The sequence below is a fragment of the Fukomys damarensis genome, unplaced genomic scaffold (assembly GCF_012274545.1).
Source record: "Fukomys damarensis isolate Sample0158 unplaced genomic scaffold, DMR_v1.0_HiC HiC_scaffold_37, whole genome shotgun sequence".
Classification (NCBI taxonomy): Eukaryota; Metazoa; Chordata; class Mammalia; order Rodentia; family Bathyergidae; genus Fukomys; species Fukomys damarensis.
This window is the reverse complement of record NW_022900949.1, coordinates 62801791-62807851: the sequence shown is the minus strand read 5'-3', so window position 1 is coordinate 62807851 and position 6061 is coordinate 62801791. Positions and strand designations below refer to the sequence as shown.

The 6061-nt window shown below is 43.0% G+C and overlaps 1 protein-coding gene across 1 annotated transcript in view; it reads left to right on the top strand.

Moving 5' to 3' along the window:
* Kcnab1 (potassium voltage-gated channel subfamily A member regulatory beta subunit 1) overlaps positions 1–6061 on the top strand; it is a 394129-nt gene that overhangs the window by 136533 nt on the left and 251535 nt on the right. The window lies entirely within an intron of this gene.

Here is a 6061-nt window from a genome sequence, read left to right as displayed (position 1 = left end):
ACAAGATCCCCAAGGAATGTAACTGTACTGTATCCCTAAAATGTACCAATAAACTCAATTAAAGCTGAAAAAAAAAAGAAAGAAAGCATTGCTGAATAATTAACTGGCCACAATTCTAAGAATGCTGTTAATACATGAAATAATGGTTTATCTTGTGGTTGCTTTCATCTTAGATTGGTTGAAATAACATGATTTTAATTATCTTTGAAAACAATTCTCTGTGATTTAATTCTAAGAAAATCTTTTATTCAAAGGCATGGCTAATACTTCCAATCCTCTTATCCTAATATAACACAGTGACAGAAATTATAATAATGGCTAGTAATTAGAAAGATAAGTAATGCTTATAAAAACCAAGCAAACCATGACCCCTGTTTTCTTTCAGCTATATGTTCCAGAAAAATTTATGAAAAATCACCTGCCATGAAGAGACCTGGATACAATCAGCTGAATTGTGAAGTTCTTATTTTTCCATGCCTATTTTCTAGAATGCAGTGGCACCTTGCTTTGAATGTAAAAAGTGATGGATAAATATTGGAGGCCTATGGATGTTTCTGATATGTCTGAATTTTCAAATTTAGGAAATATTTATTGGTGGCAGTTGATACAGCTTAAATGTCTATTAAAAAGTTTGTGTAGCCTTTGATTAACTGAATTTTGGTTCTGGATGTGAGTCTGGTGAGTGAAAACTTTTGTGTTGTGTGTCCTCCAGGTTTCCTGGTGGACTTATTCTTCCAGAGGGGTAAGGGCATAGAAACCTGAAAATTTCTTCTATTCAGCACAGCCTTCAGGATTTCCAATTTGTCTTTTCAATTTTATTTCCTCTGCAATTCCAAAAACTTGTGCCTATGTCAATGTGACCCCTTGTTAATTTTTATGGCTTCAGTTTATCAGAATATAATAAATTACTCTTCAAAGCAACATTTTAAGTTTCTGATAAATAGCATACTCTCACCCTAACAGTTCTTTTAATCACAAATGATAGGCACATAAAGTGGCTTACCATCTGTATACTTACATGTTTAAAATTCTTCCAATATTAGCAGATTCTTTTCTGTTTTAGATAAATCCGGTTTTGCCTGGCTGCATAATTGAATGTTTCCTGGCCCCTGCTGGCTGTGGTTTCCAAATGGAATACAAATCATAAGTCCTAAGAGGACTTACTAAAAAATGCTTTTGACTTTAATAATAAGAAATTGAATTTTCAGAAATTTGCTAGGTAATTGGGATTTTTTTTGAGCAGTAGGACTAAAGAACTATGAAGTATTAAAAGATTGGTAAAAGATATATACATACTCAAAGCTACAAACCATGTATGATATAATTGTTGTGAAATTTGTAGACTTTCTACATTGAATTTCTATCACTCATAATAAGAATAAGACTTCTTTTTAAGCTGTATTTATAAAATGCCGCCATTTGAAGCCCTTCTCACGAATCTTCCAGTGAACGGCTACATGCACAGGGATTAAGAACCAAGTCCTAGAGGTGGGCTCCCTTGTTAAGTTCTAGCTCTGCCTTTGTTGCAGTCAAGTTTCCTCATCTGTAGACTGAGCTCATAGCGATAGCCTCTTCTGTGGAGAGCCACTCTCTTACACCATGTTGTCTGTGAGGATGCAGGGGCTCAGGAAGGTTCCCATCCTGCTCAATGGCCACAGTAAAGAAAGAGGCAGAGGACGCTGTCTCTCCTCCAACCGAATCTGCCCCAAAGTCACCTAAGATGCCAGGAAGTTGCGAAGCTGAGCATGAGGAGAAAAAGACACTGGGGTTCAGGTTTTATATGCTGTGATCTGTTCTTAAACAGCACTGTCACTGTGACCCAGTGTGGCTGACATAAATCCAAAGACCTGAAATATCGAGTAATGAATGGAAACCAGCGACAAGTGAAAATGTGAAGAGTAAGTGATCATTTTGCTCTGTGCAGTGTTGTAACTTCCATACTTCTTTAAAATGTGAGGCATGATCAAAAAATATGGAAATGCTAAAAATGTTTCGATTATTATAGTAAAAGTCACATTACTACCAATCCCCCTCAAAGTACTCTGTTTTGCTTCAAACACCCTTATTCAATCATTCCTGCCATTGTCTGAAGTAATTCAGGAAGTCCTCCTTCAGGAGTATCTTTAGTTAGGCTGTCATGGCTGCCTCGATGTCCTCAATCAATTCAGAACATTTACCTCTCCCCGTCATTTTGACTTTGCAGAAGAGTCAGAAGTCACTTCGTGCCAGATCTGGTGAATACGGTGGACGAGCACACCCTGTAATGCTTTCATGAGCCTGTGTTGCCACTGACTGGCACTTCGCAGCAGCGTCCATCCTATTTGTTGTTGTCGTTCCTTGTGAAGGCATTCCCAAAAGCGGACTTCCAGAACCATTTCCCACAGTGGCAAGAATGATGGCATAAGTGAGTATTTTGAGGGAAATTAACCACAATGTGCCTTTCACTGTAATAAATTTTCTCATTCGCTGTATATTTTGATGACTCCTTGTAAGTTTCATGACATCTACTGGATAAGGGAAGACTCTTAGAAATGTATTGTATTCCCCTGAGAGAAAAGAGACTTTGAGAGCTCTGGGGACTTGCTGAGCTTACAGCTGAAAGGCCAGAGCTGCATGTGGAATCTAGGGCTCGGTCTGACGATGTAGGACTCTGCCCGCTCATGATCCTCTGAGAATGCTGATTTCTGGCAGAGCAATATGAAAACACCCTTCAAAGGCAAAACAGTAGAATAAGGAGATTACTAAACACAAGGGAAATCTAAAAGTGCTTGAAAACCACTACTTCTGTCAAGAGTCACGATATAAAGTTGTTCCAACTTTATGGAGAAGAATGCACGGGTTTGTATTTGCAGTCTTTGGGGGTGCATTTGTAATATCAGATTTAGAATGTATCGAGATAATAGTTATCATAATCTAATCATGATTTTGATAAGCATCTTCTTTAGTGAACTCCAGCATTTTCTTAGGACTAATAACATAAAAATGAAAACAAAAACAAACTATACCTGTCTCTGGATTAGCTTGTTGGGGCAGGAGTCACTTCTGATATTAGGTTAGGACTTCATTTTTATCTCAATCACTTCTTTAAAGGTCTTAGTTCCCAATATAGTCACCTTCCGAAGATACTGGGGAGTTAGGGCCTTAGCACATTCATTTGGAGGAACACAGTCCGGTCCATACACATATCCGTATCTACATGTACATGTCTCTGCATATGTGTGAGTCTTATGAAAACCTGAAATAACATTGAGCACTCCTCCAGATCCTATTGTGTGACAACAAAGGGTACATATTTCAAGTTTCATTTCCCTGCTTAATTAGCAGGTGGCCTGTTAGTGCAAACTCATCAGGAATGAGCATTCTCATAGCCAAATGTTAGCCAATTTTCAGGCTCCTGAGTCTGATCCATTCATGGTGGGAAAGGTGAACATGGCTCAGGGAAGCCACGGAGCTGCTGGCTGCCTGTCAGAATGCCCACATGGATCAGAGCTGAAGAGGAGCACTGCAGGCAGCAAGAAAAAGACTTGCTCTGTCAGGGTGCTCTGGCCTCAGTCCTTTGATGCTCTTTGAGGTATGTCTTGATGGCTAGGACACTTGTCTACACACAGGAGGTGCAGACATGAATGTGGGACAGTTATTCAGTCCTTTGAAGTAAGCGGTTTTGCTTAAAGTAGAATGCACAGGATTTTCTCTGTTTTGGGGGGAGGGGATACTGGGGTTTGAACTCAGGTCCTTGCTCTTGTGAGGCAGGCGGAGGCACCACTGAGCTAAATCCCCGGCCCTGATTTTTGTTTTTAAGCAATCAAGTTTACCCACGAGTGTGGCCTCTCCCCACCCAGCTTCATTCCTTCTTCTCTCCCGCTTTTACCCTTTGTTTCCAAATCTCCATCTCTTGATTATTCATAAAGCGAAGGCCCACTATGTCCCATGCACGCTGCGTGGTCCTGTGGGGGACTCAGGTGACTCAGAGGCTCTGTGCCTTTCATGTTTTATTCTGATAACCTCTTTATTCCCTCTTCTGGTCTTGGGTGTGTGTTCCTCCATTTCTCTGCTAATTCTCTGGCAAATCTGAAAACCACATGTTTCTTCCATCTCAGCCGGTGCCCATGCGGAGGCTGCTGGCTCCTGACCCCTCTGCCCGGATGTTGTCACCTCACTCTGTCTTGCTTCCCAGCCTGCCTCGTTTTTCTTCCCTTTTCTGAGCTGTTCCTTCTGATTCCTCCCACTTCTTCCTATTCTCATTTTGACTCCTTTCCTGATTCACATTGATCATCTCTGATGAGCCGGCTTAGTGTGCAAAAATAAAGGTTCCCATGCTATACTTCCTCTCTGCCCTCTGTTGTCTATTCCAGGGAATAGAGATCCACTTCCATTGTTGCTCTTGGGAGCCAAGGGTACAGACGAGGGGTTTTCAGATCATTTGTTTCTGCCACCCTCACTCATCCTAAAGTTACTTCCCAATTATTGAGCATTAGCCAATGGAATTATTTTTTTAAGTGAAGAGTGGGAAGAAAATGTAGGGCAAAGAATGAGATTCTATAATGGGGTTTAAATCTTAACTATAGGTTCCAATATGTTATATTTATGTCTGGGAATACGACTGAACTCAGGCGTATATTCTACTTGTAAATTTCATTCTTATAACTGTATTTGTTGGGAAGAAGTGGTCAGATAAAAAAAATTTAAATCAATCATCAAAGCCACATCGCGTATGTCCTTTCCAAGATTGAGGATGACGGCCTCCCTCTGTAGCCTGTGAGATGACTGATGACCAATGAACTCATCCTTCATGTCCCGTGCACCCCACTAGAGCGGTAGCCTGGTTCTCCCCGAGCTCCTTCAGGGCCCAGCCAGTCTTGGCCATGCCTGTGCCCCAGCAACAAGCAGAGACAGGTGCCTGTTGGGGCCTCGGTGGAAGTGAGGGAGTGGATCAAAGGGAAGAACTTCCTCCAGCCTTCTGTAATCCCTCCCCTGTGTCACTCTGGTGAGCTTACTGTCCAGGGCGCTCATTTGGACATTTGCAAATGTGCCTTCCAACACTGTCACTTGGCCTCCTTAAGACTGAATGCTTTGTCCTTCGCACCCAGATCGGCTGCCCTGGAGGAGGGATACAGTGCTTCCCTTTGCCTCCTCCATATGGGTCTCTGTTGCCTCTGCAGAAATGGTTTTCACAAATATTGTTCGTTTCAGTGCTGTCTCTTTTGGTGGACAGCATTGTCTTTTGGGAATCACATTTAGAAAGCTGATTTTGTAGGAGCCATAATTTTAGTGTAAATAAATCTACCCATGAGATAGGGTTGATTTCTGTGCGTTTCAAAAGGAGAAGTAAATTATCTACCACTGTGTGCTCAGTTCGGCATGGCCACCTTCACTGGCAGTTACTTTACCTCTGACCCTGAACCAGACTGATTTCCTGCCTGGTGGGAGTTTTGAGCCCTCAGGGAGGTCTTGCTGCAGATCCCTGCACTGGTCTTTCCTCACCAGCTCGCCACAGATGGTCAGCAGGTGTGTGTGTGTGCGTGTGTGTGTGTGCGTGTGCGTGTGCGTGCGTGTGTGTGTGTGTGCGCGCGCACGCGCGCGCCTCCTGCCAGTCTCTGGACCTTGCTGGGCGGTATTGCCACCTGCTGCTATCCCGAGGCACCCCTGGGTTTCAGAACAGGTTTTCTAATTTAAAAGACTTAACTCCAAAAAGTCTGCACTGTGGGTTTTTTTTGGGGGGGGGAACCTCAAACTTCTCAGCTTAAGAAATAACGTTCAGAGGGCAAATGAACCTTGACAAGGCTAACAGCAGGGATTTCAAGCAGTGTTTCAGCAAGGCAGTCACAGAGTATTCGCGTGTCAGAGCACTGGCAGGTTCCTGGCAGAAGCACCCCAGTTGGCCTCCCCGGAGTCCCAACTGTTGTGCTGCCGCTGGATTCGGTCTGCCTGGGCAGAACGGCTTTTTGATTTGTTAGAGCAGGAGTGTGGTGAAAGTGATCCTCGCCTTCCGTCGCACACAAAGGCGAGGAGCTCCTTAAAGGGACCCGCCTGCTCCTCCACGCAGCTGCAAGTGCTTGACGGT